The sequence below is a fragment of the Equus asinus genome, chromosome 5 (assembly GCF_041296235.1).
Source record: "Equus asinus isolate D_3611 breed Donkey chromosome 5, EquAss-T2T_v2, whole genome shotgun sequence".
Lineage (NCBI taxonomy): Eukaryota > Metazoa > Chordata > Mammalia > Perissodactyla > Equidae > Equus > Equus asinus.
Genome location: NC_091794.1, coordinates 13069894 through 13093403, shown reverse-complemented (window position 1 = coordinate 13093403; position 23510 = coordinate 13069894).

Here is a 23510-nt window from a genome sequence, read left to right as displayed (position 1 = left end):
TTTAAAAATAGAAAGTCTCTGTGAATACTTTAAGGGACACTAATATATTAGTGATGCTTTTTTTTTCTGCTTTATCTCTCCAAATCCCACCCCCATACATAGTTGTATATCTTAGTTGCAGGTCCTTCTGATTGTGCTATGTGGGCTGCTGCGTCAACGTGGTCTGACGAGCAGTGCCATGTCCGCGCCCAGGATCCGAACTGGCGAAACCCTGGGCCTCTGCAGCGGAGCCTGCAAGCTTAACCACTCGGCCACAGGGCCGGCCCCTAATGATACTTTTTATACGGGATATACCTTTGAGAAAGGTTACACTCCTCTATATACCCCTTAGCAGTATAAAGTGAATCCCTAGGTGTGCAAAAAGATGTTTGCCATACAAGACCATACAAGAACAGTGTTCATACGTGTATTTTAATCACAATTTTTTAATTTAAGCAAACCAAGTCATTTCATTTGGCATGAACGTAAAGAGATCAGATTAACTAGAGATCAACATGGGATTATTATTATTATTATTATTATTATTATTGCTGCTGTATTTTAAGTTGCTTTACTTTTGGTTAACCACTTTAACAAAGAGTCCTTTAGAATATTTGACTCTACATAAACTGGAAATTTTGTGGTTCAGAGAAAACCTAGTAAAAACCAGCCTAGGTTCTGAGCTTGGTAATTCCAAAAGATGTACTCAAACGTGATTGATTAGAGATTAGTTGCATACTAGCAAAGTTTTAGTTACACTAAAGTGAATGCTGGAGAACGGTAGAATTGTAGGCAACACTTCTTCCTGAGGATATAGGCAAGCCTTAGAATTGAGAAACCGATATACCTCACACACACAAACTCATGATAGGAGTTTACAAAACCAATTCTTTCAACTCTCTACTTTGCAAGCTCGACATGCTCAATAGGGAATTCATCTGACAGTCTTGAATATGAGCAGAAAATTTTGGGATAAAGAGGACAAAGTCAAAGTATGATAAATATCCGTAAGCTAAAGCCTTTATGAAATAATTCCAGAAAGATTCATAATTTTCTGACCACCCGTCTATCAAGAGTTTGCCTCTTGAAGATCATTTCTAAAGGCGTTTTGCTTCTGGAGGAATTGAGATGGCTTTCGGATACCATTCTTTACAGAACATGAGCTATTTTAAGGCTAAGTTCTCTCCTTTAAAAGTACAATCATATGCAAGCGTCTTCATTTTTTTCTCATTGGCTGATTGGAGCAAACAAATGTCTTCCCATTCTTTCCCCTATAAGCAAATGCTTCTACAACTGCAGCTAAGAAGATATCCTTTCAGTAAGCAGTTGATTTAATCAGTAAGCAGAAATTGGAATTAATTGATGTGACACCAAATGCAAATTTCTTTTGTAGTTGCCACAGTGATGCAAATGCTGAAACATGAAAATGACTGAACATTGTTTATTTTTCTTACTTAATTGTACTTTCTTGTCAAACTCAGGTTCAACAGATAGGACTACGTGTGAATAGGGGTTTTAATGCAGTGTGGTAAAATTTCCCATTTGGTGATAGCTTTTCTAGAAGAAATACATCAAGGAAAAATGCTTACAATGGACAATGTTTGCGAAGTTTATCCGGAGTGGATGAGTTCAATTCAGTGTTAAGAAGTATGCGTAAGTCGGGTGAAAGTCATCACCACGGGGGAGAACACAAGACACATACAGATCATTGTCTTCTGACTCAGGCGTTGTTTCCAACCTCTTCTGAACCTCAGTTTCCTTATCTATTAAACAGGAATACAGTGATGATTAATTTTATGCGTCAACTTGCCTGGGCTAAGGGATACCCAGATAACTGGTGAAACATTATTTCTGGGTGTATCTGTGGGAATGTCTTCTGAATAGGTTAGCATTTGCATCAGCAGACTCAGTAGACATCCACCCTCACTGATGTGGGGAGGCATCATCCAATCTGCGGAAGGTCCCAAATTGAACAAAGAGGTAAAGCAAGGGTGAATTCTTGCTCGCTCTTCTTGAGCGGCAACATCCATCTTCTCCTGCCCTTGGACATCAGAGTTCCTGGTTGGGGGCCTTCAGACACCAGGACTTACACCAGCAGCTCCCTCGGTTCTCAGGACTTTGGCCTCGGACTGGGAGTCACAACATCAGCGCCTCTGGTTCTCAGGCCTTTGGACTCCAGCTAAATTATACCACCGCTTTCCTGGTTCTTCAGCTGGCATATGGCAGATTGCGGGACGTCTTGGCCTCGGTAAGCACTTGAGCCAATTCCTACAATAAATATCTTCATATATAAACATAATATTTATATTTATAATATTATGAATATTATAATAATATATAATATATAATAATATACATAACATATTATATTATATATAATTATATATTTTTAATTTATATATTTATTTATATATAAATAAATTATATTTATAATATATAATATATATATTAGTGTAATTATATATTATGTATATATAATTATATAATATACAGTAATTAATATATATTATATTATAATATAATTATAATATATAATATATACATAATATATATTTTATTAAATAATATTATAAATATAATAATATATATTATATAATAATATGTATATTATTGAATAATATAAATATTATAACATACATAAATATATATACACCACATCTTCTGTGGGTTCTGTTTCTCTGGAGAACCCTCACTAGCATAGATACTTAACAATAGTACCTAGCGGTTAAGGAAGCTGTGAAGCTTAAACTTACATAAAAACACTACAGTGCCTGTAACATGGTCAGTACTTAATAAATGCTAGTTTGTTTTTATTGGATTTAGATTTTTAAAATTACTTTGCTAAAATACAAATAATTACGGAAACACATTAATCTCATTTATCCACTTGCATTATTAAAATAATTTAATTAAGTAGAGACTGTGTGCCAGGTACCAGCGTACCAGTGATGGAAAGATGACTTTAACATAGTCCCTGGCCTCAAAGAGCTCTCAACCTGGTTAACTGATTTGAACTCTTATAAACACTCTTATCTTCAGCACACAATTTAACATTCCATTATATATAGCTGTGCATTGATGGTTATTATTTTCTGTCTATTCCATTAGATTCTTTTCTATGCTACTTGGTCTTTATTCAACAATCATAGTCATAAAGGATCTTCATTTCACTGACCTTGGCCCCTCATTTAAGATGGAAGGTAGCTGAGGTCTTGGGGCAGTGTGGGAGGAGACCCAGAGAGAGGAAGGGAGAGTTCTGATCTCATACCACGACAGACTCAAAGCTGTAGAGCAGGTCTCTATACCCTGTCCAGGACTCCTTTTCCTTCTACAAATCACTAGGTACTAAACTCTTAGGAGCAGGAAATTGCCTTGCGCTCTGTGGCATTCTCTAAAACCGGAATTCCTCTGTTCTGACACCTTTAGGGGCCTTGCTTTGGTAAACTACAACCTTCCTGTATGGCTAGTTGAGAATAACTTTATAATACACATTGTATGCCACTAGTCTCTGGGTACAATTGAAGTCTCATTAAAATGAAAATTAAATAATGCTTATGAGCCCCCTATCTCCCGATGCAAGTCCTTAGTCTACCCTCTCTCCTTCCTCAACGCCTGCTTCAGCTCCGTGGAGCATTCCCAGAGAAATACATCCCAGGCCACTCGCATTCTTCTCCATCTTCCTCGGGGTCTTTTTCTTCTGGTGGTTTCCAGGGAGTGCTCTTCCATCTGGAGGCCTGCTCACTCCCGTTGCACTGAGGTCTGGGTGCACGTGTTTGTAAGCAGGGGGTTAACGGTGCAGCGCTGCTGGAGATGGTGAAATTGCCCGCTCACCCAGGAGAACCCTCAAGAGGCACGTTTCATGGCAGATTCTCCCAGCATTTTATGAACACTTATTTAGCTGCTGATTTTTACTTTTCTCTCTCTTGGAGGTCCAAATCAGTCACTCCAACCTGGTGGGGCAGAAGAGGGAAAGATGGTGAGGGCAAGGGGCAGATGAAAACCCAGCTGTCCTTTCTCTTGTCAGGTGCCCCCGTGCAGGGTGCGGTAAGACAAAACAAAATAAAAACGAGCTTCTTTCTTCCTTTAGTTAAACAACCAAACACAAAGTCCCCAGTCATGTCCCCCAGTTCACAGGGGCTATTGGCCACTCGTTCCATAAACAATCAAATACAAAATTCTACGTGCAGTTTCTGCCCAGATAAAACACGCTGCCAAATTTGTTTTTACAAATGAAGAAATTAAAACTCAGAGAGGCAAAATGACTTTCTCCATATAACGAAACAAACTGGTACTGGCGCTGGAATTAGCATCCAGAATTACGTCTGTACCAGTTGTCTTTTCTAACAACTGTCTCATTATAAAATAAAATGAAATGAAATAAAAACTCCTCTCTGAATAGTAATAGTGAAATATTCTCTTACGAGCACATGGGGTACATCGTGTGATGAGTGACATATAAACATATTTTCAAAGTTGTTTCTTTATACCTGAAATGAGCCTTCCTAGTGAGTCTGCTGGTTGTGATAATAATACCTTTTATGTGGATACAAAAAAAAAGGAAAAGGGAAAAGGAAATTAATATTTCTTACCTTCTATACAAACAATGCCTTGGAACAAATCCTGTATTTCAGAAGCTTTAGAATATCCCAGCTATAGGCTAAAACTGCAAGAGAACAAATAGATCTTTATTTCCAACTTTCTTTTGAAACTGCTTTTGCTCTGTCCTTGCATCCATAAGACATTAATACTTCCACACCAAATACACTGTTTACGCACAAGGTAGATCAGCCAACTTCTAGAAGCTTACTGAATATATTTTCAAACTTTTGGTAGTTGTTGCTGTTAATGGAGCTGACTGAATTTACAAAATAACTCACTCCAGGTTTTGCATGAAAACAAGGTCATTGTCTCCATTAGTTTGCCAAAATAACATTTTTGCTGTGATAGATGGGCAAACCATGATCCTGTGCTTAATTTTCCTTTTAAAATTCAGACAGATGCTCTCTTCTCAATCAGCTTTCTTATTTTGTAGTCTGTGTGATGCCTTAATAAAAGAGACCTTTCTTTTGTTTTAAAACAATTGGTGCAATGACGCCTTTCTTTGTTTTTTAATACGTTTTAGTTCCAAAACTAGTGGACTGTGTTCTGACGACCCCAATGATCTATCTTCAAATGAGCTAGATCGTTCTTTTTCATTTTAATATATAGTTTCTTCTTTAGATCCAGTTAAAAACATTGTCTGCCAATACTTGTTGAACTGCTTCAAATTGTCAGAGGCAGCTTGCCCTCTCATTGCATAAACTGAAAGACATCACTAAGCTGTAGTGAAATTCAATATTTAGGATTCTAAATGGTTTTTGCAAATCAAAGGTGAGCATCGCAGAAGAATCCTTTCTGTACCTGTAAAGGGCATGGAAACTTTCATCACTTTTGTTCTTTTTGCTCAATATTTCAGATTCTTATTAAATTTTTCAAATATCTTCAATGATTTTTCCTTTGTCAGATGGGAATTTTAAATGATCAGTATAAAAAAGGAGCTCATAACACTTTTCCATCTTTACAAGTCACCGGAGTATCACTGTAGGAGTTTAAGATTATATTCTGATTTTTAAACAAAAGTAGCATCTTTTTCAAATTCCCTCTTATACAGAGTTGCTGTTGGGCAAAAGCAGCTGCAGCACTGGAGTGTGCTTGGCTTAGCTTCTGACGGCCCGTCTCTTCCAGAGGAAGATTCTATCTGCATTGCCCTTGAGTGCTTGGCAGATCATAGAGAAATCAGAGAAAGTCAACTCCTTTGAGAATAATGAACTATTTATATTTGAGTATTTAAAACATAGTAAAATTTATCATTATTTATATACAAATTGTCCCAGTGTTAAATATTTGAGTAACTAAGAAATATACACATGTATAAGGTTTGGAATTTAAAGCATTTGCATTGTGACTTCTTGTTTTATTAGTAGAAAATAAATTTTAAAAATTATATATACTAAATCTTACAAATGTTATTAAAGAAACTGTTCCCCTGTTCCTTGTTCTTCATTAGATATGTAGATATTAATAATATTACCTTACAATTTTTGATGCTTTTAACATTTCAGAACACCTATGTTCCTACATATCTTTCAATATATTGTAAAATATTTCTGGCTTCCCTGCTTAAGATATTGTATAGAACAAGAGCCATATGCCAGCTGCAAAAGGATACAAGTCTGAACGCTTTTGAAGACTATAATTCTTTTAAGAAAGATACAGACATCATTCGTTGTGAAACAAGGATAAAATCATGCCCCTTATTCATTGTCAATGGGCCTGCTCTTCCAGAATACATTACTATCTTTCATCTAATAGCCTATTACAGACTGCAGAGCATGTAAAAGCAGTGATATTGCTCAGGGTCTACAGATTTCATTTTTTATTTCAATGCCATTATTAAATATCCCCTCAGATGGAAATTCAATACTGGCATGCTACATGATAAGCTATGTTAATGGCTCATGTTATGCAAGAATTGAGCAATTACTTGAAACTTAATAGCAGGCCTGTGAAAATGTGTAATTGGCTAGATTCTCATCCACAGTAATGTCACATAGTTACTTTATCGTTAGCAGATTAGAATGTGGTCCTTTGAAAAGAGCTCACGAAGCATAGCAGATTACTAAAGAGGGGATTCCTGCTCTATGGCTCTATCAGGATGAGAGAGATAGAAACACTTTAAGGAGTGGTTGGTTTGAACAGATGTTGAGGTGCTAGAAGGAGATTCTAGCAGTGGAGACATGACAACTGTGATGTTCTTCAGTCTTATACACATATATGTCCCCTTGAAAGCAGGGCTTGAAGAGACTTCTTCTGCAGTATGAAGACTATTACAGGTTTTAAACATACTTCAGATAAGAAGGTTAATTTAAAAGGAAAAAAAAATCCAAAACATAAAAAGTCAAGAATGAAGAAGGAAAAATAATCACCGGCTGGCGGATTAGGTGTAATTACAATTAATGATGATGATGTTATTATATTCAGAAAGCAGTGATACAGGGAAATCACATTGGAAAATAGAGCAATCATGAAAAATTGGAAACGTTGGCTCATCAGGAGGAGTCATACAGTTGTGTACTCATTGAGTTGATATAGGTGATGCTCGTGGCATTTCATAATTCATAAATAATATCTTTTGTTCTATACCAGCAAAAACAAATGTACCCTTCGATAAATCACTGAGCTAAAAATTAAATCAGGTGTAGGATTTTAAAAGGGGCTTTACTTTGAAATTCTCAGCAAAACTTTATCTATCCAATAGTAAGAAATAGGCTAATCACTGACTTAGAGCTGGAGGAGACCACTGTGTACAAACTCTGACATTTCCAATGAAGATAGTCATACCCAGAGCAGTTATTCATCCAAGATCACAATAGCGAGTTAGTGAAAGAGTCAGGGTGAAATCCCAAGATTCTTGTCTCACAGATCAGGGATTATTAAAACTGATTCTTTTTTTTTTTTTTTTTTTTGAGGAAGATTAGCCCTCAGCTGACTACTGCCAATCCTCCTCTTTATTTTTTTTTTTTTTACTGAGGAAGCCTGGCCCTGAGCTAACATCCGTGCCCATCTGCCTCTACTTTATATGTGGGACGCCTACCACAGCATGGCGTGCCAGGTGGTGCCATGACCACACCCAGGATCTGAACCAGTGAATTCTGGGCCACCGAAGCAGAACACACAAACTTAACCGCTGCACCACTGGGCCGGCCCTAAAACTGATTCTTAAGGTGGAGTCTTTTAGTTGAAATAAAGGGAACACTTTTTTTAGACCTCCCATTGGGGAAAAACAGTAACAATTTTCCTTCTGAGGCAATAGTGGTCCTCTAATTTATTATCTAAAGATCATCTTTTCTTTGGGCTTTCTAGAATTACTTGCACATAAGGAGGAGAATGAGCATATTTTAAATAACCTAAGGAGTTTCAGAAACATGTCTACTACTAAAATTATACAACTTACTTTCAAAGATCTAGAAAATTACAGGATATCAAGTCATGAGGTAGAGATCTTAGGTACAAGACAGTCTGGGTGATGAAATGTACAAGATGTCCAGATAGGTAGTCTCAAAGAGTTAATCGTATAATCTCAGGATTATCATCTTTTCTATTAAATAAACTAAACATGTAATGTACTTGGGATAGTGCCTGGCACATGGAAGGTGTCATACAGGTGTGTGCTACTGCTGTTATTACATTTACGATCACCACCTTCATCTCACTCTCTAATGTTCTCCTTGGGGCTCTGAGCCTGACATGGCTCAAGGAGATGGAGAATTCCTAGCACTTACATTGCATGTCTCTAATGCTGAGCGCTTTGTCTGCCATACAAAAGGTAATCAAACATTACCTATTGAATGAAAGCTGTTGAATATTGTCACAAGGTGCCAGCTTAACATATCTCTTTCTGTGTAAGATAAATCCAAATGTACAACTTTGAACTTAGTCAAATTGCTATAAAGAGTCCAAGCATTTAAAGCAAAGGAAAGTAAGAGATGTGAGCAAAAATAGTTTTACCCTGGGAAAGAGAAAAAAATGGAAAAGGACAGAATTGGTTATGAGGTATAAACTCATGGCTCCTATACACGCATGTGGCAGGCTGAATAATGGACCTCAAAGATGTTCACTCCCTAATGCCCACAACCTGTGAATATGTTATCTTCCATGGTAATATGGACTTTGCAGATGTGATGAAGTGAAGAATCTTGAGATGGGAAGACTATCCTGGATTATCTGGGGCAGTTAATGTAATCATAAGGTGCTTATGAGAAGGAGGCAGGAGGATCTGAACTAGAGAGGGAAGATAACAACATGGAAGCAGAAGTCAGAGAGCAGAGAAGATGCTACTGTGTTGACTTTGAAGGTGGAGGAAGGGGTCATGAGCCAAGGAACGGAGGCAAGCTCTAGTAGCTGAAAAAGACAATGGAATGGGTTCTGCCCTAGATAGGATAAAGACCTGCCAAGGCTTTGATTTTATCCTAGTGAAACTGATTTTAGATGTCCGACTCCCAGAGCTGTAATGTAATAAACTTGTGTTACTTTAAGCAACTAAGTTTGTGGTGAATTCTTTACAGCAGCAAGAGAAAAGTGGAACAATGCAGCATCTCTGTATATGAAATGTATTTGATTGGAATATGAAGTTACTAGGCTTTGTGTCTTCGTAGTTGTGATTCTTGCACCTGTTAGCTCTGTCCATCCATCCCATTCTGAGAAAGTGCCTTTCTTCTTCTTTCCTGCCTCAGCTTGTTTTAAATGTACCTTTGTTCATGAAACCTGATTCTTCCCAGGCCTTATCAGCCCCTGAACACTTCTACAGTCATGGCAATTGTAATTCAGAATCCACTTGCCCTTCTCTCCACTTTGCAAAGGCTCCACCTCCAAACTGTGCCTGGCAGTCTCCAGAGGCTGACTTACATTTGCTTACAGAACAGTCCACTGCTGCTGGGGGTTACGCTGCACTCTGGCCACCACAGTGCTCCAGAGGGCATCCCCAGCAGACGCATTTGTAGTGTTAGAGTATACCGGGCTCTGAACTAGGTGCCACTGGACCCTTGCTGGATGTACCAGCAAAACAACGGATGTTTTTGCAATTTAGTTTTCGAGGAAAAAAACATAGCTCTCTGTTCTTGGTACTCTCCTGTGCTAAATGAGTCCCAAGGCAGTGCTCCCGATATCTCACAGAGTTTTTAGTGAGACAGTTGTTTCGTATGTTTTTTAGGTCCTCAGTGTTATCCATGGGATCCAAAAGTGAATTCAAGTTGGGGATGCCAGGGAGACAATGGGCATGAAGACTCCGTGCTGCAGTCACAATGCCCCTTCCCTTGAGAACCATGGCATTTGTACAGCACCTAACTCCTTTGGCTTCGATCCTTCTCCCTCTAGGAAGCTTTCTCTCCCAGAAGCTAGCTCATTCTTTTTCCAAACGCATTTGTCTTCAGTCCCTTTGCTCCATCTACGAAGTCATGGCTAGCTTTGAATAAGGCTTGAAGTCTCTCAGACCTCATGAAAATTGACTTTTGGAAGGTATTCTCCACCTGTTCACCAATTATGACATAATGTCACTAGAACTCAGCATGGATTCCTCTTTACTCTATTTTTATGCTTACCTAAGCCTTATATATTTTTAATGACCTGGGAGCAACTGTTTGGTATGTTTCCTTACAGCATAACGCCAGGATTAAAATACTGATCCACATGAAGAGATTGCTATGTAAATAGTTTTGTGTTTGAAAAATATGATCTATTTTAAGTCCTCAGATCTAGGTTTTGTTGTCACAATATAAAGAATCCAATCCACCTGTGTATGCTGTGTTTGCAAGAGTTGTCATCACCTGCAGGATTTGTAAGAAATGTTTATCTACCCTAATCAGGAGAGGTGGATTTGAGGTCTGCCCCGTTTAGGTTGAACCTGAGTAAACACCAGAAAAGGCTGGTAAATCAAGAGTGTTATCAGTGCATTCAATTCTTTATAGCTGAATAATGAGCTCATTTGAAATAATAATTTCAACCTTAAGCTAATTTGAACTAATAATCAAATTATTTAAACTAATGATTTCCAACTTTATATTATTGCTCTGGGCTGTTGTGAAAACTTAGGAAAAATAATGATAATTCCATGCTTTACTCAGGGAAATTGCTATCTACTCAGCAAGAACACTATGCTCTGGTAACAGCTCTGTCTCTTTATTATCTATCTATTGATGTATAACAAATTTGCCCAAATATTAGCAGCGTAAAACAACAAGAAAGTACTATCTCACACAGTTTCTAGGGCCAGGAATCTGGAAGTAGCTTAGCTGGATGGTTCTGACTCAGAGATTCTCATGAGGTTGTGGCCAACTTGATGCTCGGGTCACCACTCATCTGAAGACATGACTGGGGATGGAAGATCTACCTTCAAACTCACTCACCTGGCTGTTGGCAGAAGGCTTCACTTCCTTGCCAACTGAGCTTCTCCATTTGGCTGCTTATGACTTGGAAGCTGGATTCCAACAGAATGAATGGGAGGGTGGGGAAAGCAAGAGAGAGGGAGAGAAAACACTGTCTTTTGTGACCTACATTTCAGAGTCAGATACCACTACTTCTACTTATTACATCCCTTAGAAGCAAATCATTAAGTCAAGCCCACACACCAGGAGGGGCTGATGTAAGGGCAAGAATACCAGGAGGTGAAGATCGTTGGGGGCCATCTTCTGTGGTGGCTACCACAGTCACCAACTTGCTGACTGAACATGAGCAAGGCACTATGCCTCTTGGAGTTTTCATTTTCTCTTCTTACAAATTCAGGGATTTTATCTTGAAGAAGACAATCTCTTCTACACGGATGTGCACTCTCAAAGACAGTAATATCCTGGGAACGATTACATAGTGGAAGACTGGGATAGAAATGTACTCAGTGAAGGCGAGAATTTAGCCTTGGCGCCTTGACCACAATTCTCCAAAGCAACTGCTAAATTGTTTTTATTTTTGTTTTGTACCATCTGAAACATCTTCCACAGATGATCAAAGCAATTGTAATTAAATATCATAGATTATTTTACAAATTACTTTTTTCAGGCTTGTTTCTCAAATTCCCTCATCTTACCACTAAGAAAACTGAGAACCAGAATTATGTCATATGCTGCCACAAGTCACAAGGCTGATTATTGGCATCTGTCTCCATACAATATTGTATGTAAAGGATTATTTCTGCTAAGGAAATAAAATAAATAATATGTATTGAGAATTACTATGTGCCTTGCAATCTTCTAAGCATTCTTTTAATCCTCCCAACCATCCTGATGAGGTGGAACCAAAATGATTTGCTTCAGTCACACATGCATGCCATGGTACAGTCAGGATTCGAAACCAGCCAGTCTGGCCCCCAAACCCAGGCTGTCAACACCTATATTCTGCTGTGTATAAAGAGGCAACGGGACTTGCACACGATCAAAAAGCAGATTCAAGGGAAGGACCACATCAGGAATGCAGCTTAGTTATCTAGTAACAGATTCAGTGAATTCACTCTCACGGCAGACGTGTTGGTCGTACTGGAATGGCTCAACTCTTCCTTAAGTATGTTCGGACTCCAAACTCCAGGAACTTAAAGAGGCCAACTGCGTCAGATCTAAATTAGGGTTTTGAGTACCTCAGACATTCCTAAATTTTATAAAGTCAAGGTGAACTCCAGTTTCTTAATTACATGTCAAACTTTGTAATTTACATTCCAAAAGCACAAAGTCTCCCCTTTGCTATATTGTCCGTTAGATACGAAGATTTCATCATTTGTCCAGTATGCTAAGAAGGAGCTGGGTTTCAGTGTGGGATAAAATGATGACAGTAGCCAGGTATGAGTTGACAAACACTAGTCTCAGTAAACACCAATTATTTCTCCTGTTTTTGTTTTCAGAGTGAGTCACACACTAGAGAATCCCTGGAATAGCTTACGATGAGGTACACAGGATAACTAAAGCATCTCTGAAGGTTTTTTTCAGTATTCGTTCTGTTTTGTAGACCTACTCAACAATTCAGAGAAAATTCTGAGCATATTTGCCGACTGCTTCAGTGAAAACAGCACAGAGCACATAGCTATTATCTAAGGCTTTGAGGAAATAGTCATCCGAACTAGAATATTGACTCTGAGTTTTCTTCATTTTAAATGTGTTTAATACAAATTAACACTGGGAGTATCTAACCACAGTGTAGTGTATGGAGTATGGTTGACTGGCCAAAATATAGAACACCCAGTTAAATTTGCATTTCAGATAAACAACAAATAAATATTTAGTACAAAATACTTCGTACATATTTATGCTAAAAAATATTTGTTCCTTATCTGAGATGCAAATTTAACTGGACATCTGTATTTTTATTTGCTAAATCTGACAAACTTAATTTGTGGGCCTTAAGAAGAATTGAGAAAGTTCTCCTCTCTACTGTTTTGGGGACTGATGGTCTCATTTCTTTGGACTCCACTTTAAAGTGTAAACTAAGTAACAGCTGAGACTCCATATTTTATTTAAAAAAGGCCTGAGCCAGCCCTGGTGGCCCAGTGTTAAGTTCAGTGAACTCTGCTTTGGTGGCCTGGGGTCCTGGATGTGGATCAACACCATTCATCGAAGGTCATGCTTTGGTGATGACTCACATACAAAAAGAGGAAGATTGGCATAGATGTTAGCTCAGGGCGAATCTTCCTCAGCAAAGAAAAAAAAAGAAAAGAAAAAAAAGCAGAGGCTTTGAGGTAAGATAGATTAGGTTCCAACTTAGCCCTGCTATTTATTATCTGTATGACCAGGAGCAAAGTACTTAACATGCCTGTTTCTCATTTTTCTCACTAGAATCATAGGGATGATAACGCCAACTTCAGAGTATTCTATTTAGAATCAAATGTATCTAAATCCTGTGGCTGGCCCAGTGGCACAACAGTTAAGTTTGCATGTTCTGCTTTGGTGGCCTGGAATTTGCTGATTCAGATCGCTGGTCCTACACACCACCTGTCAGGTCATGCTGTGGTGCTGTCCCACATATAAAGTAGAGGAAGATGGGCATAGATGTTAGCTCAGGGTCAATCATCCTCAGCAAAAAAAAGAGGAGGATTGGCAGCAGATGTTAGCTCAGAGCTAATCTTCCTCAAAAAAAAAAAAAAAGTATCTAAATCCTTGAGGTTGTCTTATATAGTAGCCATGGAATATCTTTTAATTATGCTAGTCATCTTTCTTGTTGCTATAAAAAAATGTGGTCTGAACTGGCCTGCTATGGGTATAAATGATATTATGTTAATATCAATCGTTTGAATTTCCTCAGTTTTTCCGCTACACGTGTAATAGAGTTAACCCACTCTCTGGATATTTTCCCATTTAGTTTTGGAAATCTCAGAGGGTATCTCACACGTTCTTGTAAACTGTTCTCTTACATTTTCCCATCTCAAACCTAATTTTTTTTAAAGATTTTATATTTTTTTAGAGCAGTTTTAGGTTTACAACAAAATTGAGAGGCAGGTACAGAGATTTCTCGTGTACTGCTGCCCACGCACATGCACAGCTTCCCCCATCATCAGTATCACTCACCAGAGTGGTAAATTTTTACCAAGGATGAACCTACACTGAAGAATCATACCACCCAAGTCCATATTCACCTTGGGGTTCACTGTTGGTGTTGTACCTTCTATGGGTTTGGACAAATGTATAATGACATACACACATCATTATAATATCATACAGAGTGTTTTCACTGCACTAAATATTCTCAGTGCTCTGCCCATCCATCTCCCCACCTCCCACCACCACCCTCCCCACCACCCCTGGAAACCACTGATCTTTTTACTGTCTCCATAGTTTTGCCTTTTCCAGAACATCATATAGTTGGAATCATACAGTATGTAGCCTTTTCACATTGGCTTCTTTCACTTAGAAACATGCATTTAAGTTTCCTCCATGTCTTTTCATGGCTTTTTAGCTGATTTCTTTTTAGTGGTAAACAATATTCCATTGTCTGGATGTACCACAGTTTTTTTTTTATCTACTCACCTACTGAAGGGCATCTTGTTTGCTTCCAACTTATTCTTATCTGTTGTCCATGGAGCAAATGACAGTTCAAATTTAAAGCTTCAGGAAAGGTCTTGGGGGAACATGGTGCAACAGTGGCGTTTGTTTTTGGATGAACACTGGAATCTGTTTACGTTCTGTTTTGGATAGACCTTTTGTGTATAAAGTAACAGGACTTAATGGAGTGATATTCTGGGAAACGCCAGAACTAAGAATCAAAAGAATGACTTCAGTTAGGTCAACATTCAAAGGTACGATAATGGCAAAAACCACAAAGCTATGTCTCAGCCAAACAGAACGTTCAGGACTCAGAAGGTAGCTGAGCGTTTCCTGGACATGCTAGTCTCATTTCCTAGAAAACTCTTTTTCCCTTATCTTTCTAAAATTGTCTTATTCTTCTCATGAGCTATCTTTCTTCTGCCCAAATGCCCTTGGCCTTCTCACACAGACAGCCATTTTACAGCCTATGCACCCTACAAATATTTCTTCCATCCCATATCCCACTTGCAATCGTAATGATTTCTTTGCATCTTTCTCCCTTCTTAAAGACAGGGACCGTCTCAGGGTCCCTTTAGGACAGAGCTTAGTGCAGAGTATTCCTCAGTCACAGTTTGGTGAATTGAACATCACAGGATCATGGGCCATAAAAGTGAGAAATGCACATTCAGATTATTTCATTCTATCATATATATTATTCTCAACTATTAAACATGTTTAATGCTTTAAGGAACTATAAAAAAAGCAATAGAGATGTGAACAATTTGATATGTCTGGAGTTGAAAGATGTGAATCTTCTGGCATGTAGACGCTCATTCCAACTGATATGTATCTTTTATTTTTTAATCATGCAGAGAGTCCAGATGGATTTTTATTAGTTCTTCAAACAATGCAACCAACTGGACTCATATTTAAATCAGTATAACTAGTATAATCTTAAAGTAAAGCAAATGAAATTGCTACATGGGCCTGGACATTTAGTTATGACTTTTTTAGTGCCTAATAAAGTTAAATGAGATAAAAGAGCAATATACCTCCCTCTGGTCTGATGCATAGCTTTTTGATAGCACAGCTGACGTTGCAGACTCTGCCTAACCTTTGGGGTTCTAGCCCAGATAACTTGATCCAGATAAGGTTTCGTTTACAGAAAATTTTTATGGATTTTACCCCAATAGCAAATACGCTTTTTGCTTCTATATCGGAAGCCCGTTTTCCATGAATTCCAGTTAGTCTGAAACTTTCTGTTCTCTTGATGAAGAGGCTCCAGTCCAGAGGGTTTTCTGAGAAAGCTTTTTTCTTACAAACTGGAAGTGAATGAGATAACATTAATAATGAACATTTGTTAAGCGCTTACCCATCCCACACACCGCTAGGTGCTTCATTCCATCCTCACAGCATAGGATGAGATGGGCAGGATTCCTAAGCTCACCTGACTCGGCTAGTAGCTGTGGGAAAAGTCTATGCAGACCCTGTTCTCTTAAAAGCTATTCAATTAGCTGTGGGATGGGTACAAAGTATTGTAAAAACTTCTGATTAGAAGGTATTGATTATGTAAATTGTTTTCGCTGCACTAAGGTTACCCCGGATGGAGGAACTCATGAGCAACTGGTCGCAGGTATTACTAGTTGAACCTTGAGCAAGTTCATAGCCACCAGGACCGCAGCCCATGTGGTCATTCACGCTATGGCCACGAGGGGGCGTTTGCTAAAGACAAAGGAGCCAGCACCCTCCTACGGGAAGGGTCTTATCTCTGAAATGCGTTCCTTGATTTAGAGTGATGCCTTGGTTCCGAGTTTAACCTTGCGACAACTTCTCCAGTGCTTTACAAAGGTCTTCTGACAGTACTCTGCTCTTTATGCCTAATTGCATCACGGTCTGACACATTCCACAAAAATAACACGTTTTAGAAAGGCCCTTTCCGCGGTAGGTGCTAAAAGACACCATGATCATCTAACACAACACAATTCAGCTACTCTTAAATGAGATTCTTTCTTTTTTAGTAGCTCTTTCCTAGAGTCTGCTGGTAAGTTCTGTGGAGCTAGACGATGGATAGATCAAGAGCTTTAGCTCACAGCAAAGGGGAATTTGATCATCAACGTAAAATTGAATAAAGAATGCAGCCTGGAACCAAGTGGTTGAAAACACAGTTTTCATCCACTTAAGATAATTATGCTAAATGCACTTATTTAATTTAACAACTATATTATTATAACTATGAATTAAAAACATATGCCACAGTAAAAGTTTGGGAGAATGCATGATAGAAAAATAGAAAATTGACTCATCATTTAATAAACTTCTAACGAGGAGAGGAGTTCATTTTAAGCAGCTGTAGAAATTCGAGGGTTTAATGTAATCTCTTTCTTCAGGTTTTTTTTCATTTGATGTACTTATGTAGATCATTCCTTATAAGCCTATCGAGGGTTCATCTCTCTATGCATAGTTTTATAAACTGGATAGGGAGAAGCAACTAAAAATAATTATCATGAAAATCTAGATGCCTGTATGTAAATGTGTTTATGTATATTCAACATTCTGTTTTCAGAGTTTTAATATCCATAATAGCACTTGAATATCGCCCTCTGCATTCACATGTGAATATAATTTATTCCTTCATTCAATGGATATTTATTAAAAGCCTAAGACATGACAGGCACTATTCCAGGCACTTGGGATCTATTAGTAAACCCGAGAGCCCCAAGTCCCCATCACTGTGAAGTATACATTTTAGTGAAAGAAAAAAGACAACAAATAAAAAACATCATGAATAAGTAAGTTACATGGTGTGTTAGTATATGATACTATTGAACATTAGATCACGTTAAAGAGGATTCAGAGTACGGGGGACCACTGCAATGAGGCCAGAGTGGGTGTCAGTGAGAAGGCGAGATCTGAGCAAAGACTTGAAGGAACAGAGGGTGTTTGCCTTCCCGATGACTGGAGCAGAAGGATGGACACTCCAGACAAGGGAACAGCCAAAGCAAAGGCTACCACAGGCAGAAGAATGAGGAGTATGACGTTATCTGATTGAAGTTTTTAAACAATTCACTTTGATGTTTATGTTACAGATGGACTGGGTGTGTGTCTGAATGGGTCGTATCTAGGTTTCCTAGAAGAGATGATGGTAACTACTATCAGAGTTGTAACAGTGGATTCTGGATTTATTCTCAAAGATGAGCCAACTGGATACCCTGAGAGATTAGATGCGAAGGGTGGAAGGAAGAGAGGAGTCAGAGATGCCTCCAAGGTCTTTGGCCTGAGCTGCTAGAAGGATGAGGGGGTCTTCAACCGGCATAGAGAAGACTACAGGAGTCAGGGTACAGGCGAGCAGAGGATGAGAACTTCACTTATGGGCAGGATGAATTTCAGATGTTCACTTGACATCTCAGGGGCAGTTGGATATAATCCTCTCTCCCCATTGGGAATAACAGCCCCTGCACAAGTCCACCTCACCCTCTCCCAGCCATGACAGACATCCCTGATCACAAAGTCCTTCATTCCTGCTGGCTTGATGGAGTTCAGACTCTTTCTTCATACATGGACCTAGATAATCAATACTTCCTTACTGAAGTTAGAGAGTAAGAGAACTCTATTGGCTTCCTTTCTAGGCTACATCTGAAGCCAGTCAGATTCTCCAAGTCATCTCATTGTAGCCAAAGATTTCTTTTAAATACATACTTTATCAATATCTAAATGTGGACAGGCCTGGCACAAAACCCAGTTATTCCAGGTGATAAGTTAGCACTTCCCTGTGGAATAACTGTGGCTTTCTGCATTTTCCTAGCATGGGAAGGGGCAATGTAGCGTCCTAGAAATCTGTCTCAGGCCTGCCTAACAGCAGACTTTTCCGGAACTGCTTTGTAGCTGTCATCCTATTCTCTTTGGCAAGAGAGAATTAATTGTTTTCTCATTTGCAGGGTGAGAGAAAGGAGAACAGGCATTCTGGATTTTGCCAGCGATGAAGGCATGTCTGATGTGAGAGAAGGCTGCCCTTCTGATTTCCTAATGAGAAAATACTGATTGTCGGAAGGAGGGGGACAGAGCTCTGATTCTCTTTTACCAATGAAATCTCTGCATTTTGCATGTTCTTCCCATTCCTTCCACAGAGCAAACATATTCTTTCTAGCGTCTACTAGAATTAAACAAAGGGTAAGTGAGAGTTCACAGTAAATGTCTTCCCCAGCACCTAGGCACCAGAGAGGAGGGTATTTAAAAAGAAATATTTGAAATAAGTCTAAAGGACATGCTGTAAAAATCTATCACTTCTCATTTCAAAAAGAGTTTATTAAGTGTGTCCAGACTTTTGTTCAGTTAAAGAAAAATGTTTTACGTTTCTTTGAGGGTGGCAATCAGCCATTTGGTGGTAAGTGACAAGAAATATATGTACAGTTCATGCTGGTTAGTAAATTGTCTGTGTTTGTCTTGCTTGCGGCATGTAAACACAGATGTCAGACGAGAATCCCCTTGTCCGTTAATCTGAGTCTAGAAAACTGCAGACACAGCAGCTCAGATACTGTATCAGCTGTCTACATGCTTCTCCTTTCCTGGTTTATCGAGTAGGGTTTCTTGTCTGAATAGAAACAACAGAACAAGAACTTCTGAACTATTTAGAATTCTGACCACTGTTATTAAGACAAAAATCCCTTTGATTAGGTAATACATCCATGAATTCACTCATTTAGTAAAAACACCACTGTCTCCCTTTCCATTATCCTGAATTAATGTGTCTGAAAGAAGGAGCAATGTACCTAAAAATAGATTTCCAAATAAATCAGTCGTTTCTTTAAAAAGAATTAATCATTTTACAATACCAAATGCATGCAAGATTCTTTACTAGCGAAAGAACATTTTGATAAAATTGGCTAATTAAAGTTTACAGGAGCCAGCACTTGTCCTCCTCGAGCCACAGCCAAGTCGACCTGTCGTGCTTCCCGCTGGGGGCTACATGTGCTGTGGGGTGTAAATGCTCCCCAAGCAACTGAGGAGCTCGTGCCTAGTAGGGTCTGTGGGAAGCAATATCATCAAGGAGGTAAAATGATAAGGTAATGGGGATGAAAAAATGTTCTTAGGATCAATGATGAAGTGTAAAACAAAACATTCCTGTTGCTCAACATGCTCCAGGTTGATGGCTTGTTTTCTATATATATTATGAAGAGAAGATGACAGAAAATATCAGAGAAGAGCAATGTGAATTCAATTCTGTTAAATTTGAATTATAAAGCCACAGGGTTCCCCATAAGCATGTTGTAAGACTGAGTGAGTATATATTTATTCAAATAAATGTTATCTCCTTCTGAAAAACCTTGTTCCTGGTCTTTTTTTGGTTTATTTATTTTGTTTTTTGCAATTGTGTGTACATCCTGCAGCATATTTTCTTGGTATCCTCAATGATAAGGACATTTCGTCTTCTGGGGTGGCTTTCTGGAAGCTAGTCAGCCATTGAGGGACAAGTTTAGCGGATAAGATGAAAGAATGGTTAAACTGGATAATATTGATTTGGTCAAAATAACACCATGAAAAGCGGGATCCCCAGATGAACAGCATCCGCACCACCTGGAGAGCTCAGGGAGGTCCCCCCAGAGCCTCTGAGTCAGCGGGTCTGGGTGAGACTGAGAATCTGCCTTTCTAACAAGTTTCCAGATGACGCTGATGCTACTGCTTTAGGGACTATATTTTGAGAACCACTGAAATAATATATGATCTTAAAATACTCATATTGATTTTATTTTGTATTTTTAAACTGGTTTTCAAAGCAGTTCCAAAGAGTTCCCCAAAGTTAGTATTATTATAAAAAGTTTAAAATGTGTTAAAGTCACTGTTTTACACAGACAAATATTCTATCGATTCTGTCTCATTCGTTTCTAAACAAAGAGCCTAGGACTTCATGGCTGCCCATGGGATGCTGACCCTACTTAGCCTGGAAGGAGCCTGGCATGCGGCATGCAGAAACTTCCCACAGGGTCGTTGCCACCCAGATGCTTCTTGTTTGTGTGTCATAAGAACAGGGAGAGATGATCTGGGATCCAGCTTTCTAACATCCAGGAACTTTGCTGGAAGCTTATCATGCGTCTTCACTTCTCCAGCCAAGAACAAAAAATACTAAATTAGACTTGGAGAGCGGATTCCTGGAAACTCACCTATGTGAAACTCTTCAAATGTCTCCCCATCAGGCATCATTGTGTGCCTCGTCTGCAAGACACTAAGTTCCATGAGGCAGGAATCATTTCTGTCATGGTAACTATTGGGTATTCCATGCTTCAAATGATGCCCAGGACAGACTCTGTAAATTTATTTTGAATATTGAAGTCTAAAATCTTTAGCACATAAGGCCCTTCCTGTTTTGCCACTTTCTTGCCTCTCCTCCATCTCTCCCGAACCACACCTTGGACCATCCAGCAATACTGGTTTGACTTAGTTTTCCCATGCTCTTTGTCATTACCATAGAACCAAATGACAATTATTTTTTTCTATTGGTGACAATTGTTGTGAACATTGGGAAAATAAATTAGAATTGGTTGGGCGTGATCTAGTAATTCGCTCTTGGATCCTGAAGACAGTTTAGTATTTTGACTATGAAGTTAAAATGAATTATTGGTTAGCAGAAATGGTAACTATTTTAGGTATAACACTGGAGGATTTGAAGACTATCTCAAGTGGCGACGGTGGGAATAGGAACTGAAAGGCTGGAGCACAAAGGATTTCGCTGACATTTTCCTAGCCCTCAAAGAGCTTGGCATTCCGTCTGAAAATCAGTATTATCTTTAACACTTAAATTAAATACTTTTTACTTGTTTGGTTAGAAAGGAAAAAGTAGAGGTGTTTGGTTTTGAAATTCTGAAATGTCAGCAAGCAGTGTGAATGTTCCAGACCGAAGAGATGATACCTTGGTTTATATTAATAAGAACGTGTGAGTTACAGTGTATTCTAATTGGAATAAAGCAGGAGTAGAGCAATTGTATTCAATATTATTCTAAATTGCCAGGTGCATTATAAGCATAGGTTAGGTGTGCTGAGGAGTGCTATGGTCTGAATGTTTGTATTCCCCCCAAATTCATATGCTGGAATCCTAACTCTCAAAGGTGATGGTATTAGCAGATGGGGCCTTTGAGAGGCACTTAAGTCATAAAGGTAGAGCTTTCATGAATGAGATGCATGCCTTACAAGAGAGGTTCCCGAGAGATCTCTAGCTCCTTCCTCCATGTAAGTACACAGTGAGAAGGGTTGGCTGCAGAACCAAGAAAAGCGACCTCACCCAAACATGTTGGCACCTTGATCTTGGTCTTCCCAGCCTCCAGCATTGTGAGAAATAAATTCTGCTGTTTATAAGCCACCCAGGATGTGTTATTTTGATATACAACCCAGATGGACTAAGACAAGGGGCAAAATATAGGCATGGCCGTGGGCACAGAGTTAGGAAGACCCAGGAATTTGCTTTGGTGGAGGGAGACTAAGTGACTGCAGCCAATTCCCCTTTTTGCTCATCTGTCAGGACTCTTGCGTAGATAAGTATAGGTGATATGTGCAGAAAAATAAAAGGTCTATGGAAATCCATTTATTATTACTATTCATCAAAAGCCAGGAGCTGTTGTAGATTTTCCACCTAGCATGGTGGTTATGAGTGTAGACTTGGGGATTAGAGGTATCTGCATTCAAATTCCAGCTCTATCACTGAGGGCTCTGCAATTTTGGACACTGATGATGTAAACTTTTGTGTAAAATGAGGATGTTAATAGTACTAACATCACAGGGATGTTTTGAGGATTCAACCAGATAATTAATGCAAACCTCTTAGCAGAGTAACTGCTCAATACACACAAGCTATGACTATTAGCACACTATTGCTATACTTGCTATATGTCAGGATATGGAGCAGACATTCACTTTCCAGGATGTCTTACTTTTTCTGATGGTAGCTGGGATTTTTTTGTTTTTTGGTGAGGAAGATTGTCCCTGAGCTAACATCTGTTGCCAATCTTCCTCTATTTTGTATGTGGGATGCCACCACAGCATGGCTTGATGAGCCGTGTGTAGGCCCACACCTGGGATCTGAACCCGTGAACCCCAGGCCACTGAAGCAGAGTGCATGAACCCAACTATTCTATGCCATGGAGCCAGCTCCTGACGGTAGCTGTTTTTGTTCATAAGATCATCATTTGCTTCTCCTCTTTATTGTCAAGTGTATTATAGAGGCATATTTAAGTAGCAGTAGCTTACTTATTCACTAGAAGACCTACTGCAATCACAGGCTATTTCTTAAGGACCTGGTTTTCTTGATTCAACTCTGTAGGATGACAGCTTATACTTCGTTCACATTCTTGTAACTCAGCTCACTGATTTAAAATTGACTCCATCCATCCTTGTGAATTCATGGATGATAGGTCCAAATTTAGACCAAGTACATGGCAACAGATTTTTAACATGTAAATATGAAGTACTGACGTGCTGGGTGCTAGACAAAACGCTTCAAAAAGCAAACCCACCCTGCGTGGCTCAAAACCATACAAAAGTTGCTCTCATTCTGAAATGCACCATTAAATGTTATCATGAGTTTTACAAAAGCTTCAGTGAGTTCAGAGTGCTTGACGAATTCAAAGAAACAACAGGTGCTCACTGTACGGGCAGACAGGAGAAAGCTTGGAATAGCGGAGTTTCTGTCTTTTTTCTTTTCTCCTTGATTACTTCCTTCCTGTCTGAGTGCCTAAAGGTGGTTTCCATACTTTTATTTAAAACGTGGTATCCATTTACTTTTGTTCATGGTCAAGTACCACTTTAGAATAAAAAAAAGCTACGCTACCCTCACAGCCCTGATCATCTCATCGGTACGTATCCATCGCCTGGTCTCAGGAAAGTGGGGTTGCATCACCTCCACCATTGCATCCCATAAAGGCAGCAATGGTGACCTCTGTCTCTGTGAGATCTGCATTTTTGGGCAGTGGGGACAATTCTAGGCTTCTGGATCCTGCCCTTCCCTGTCTCCACCAC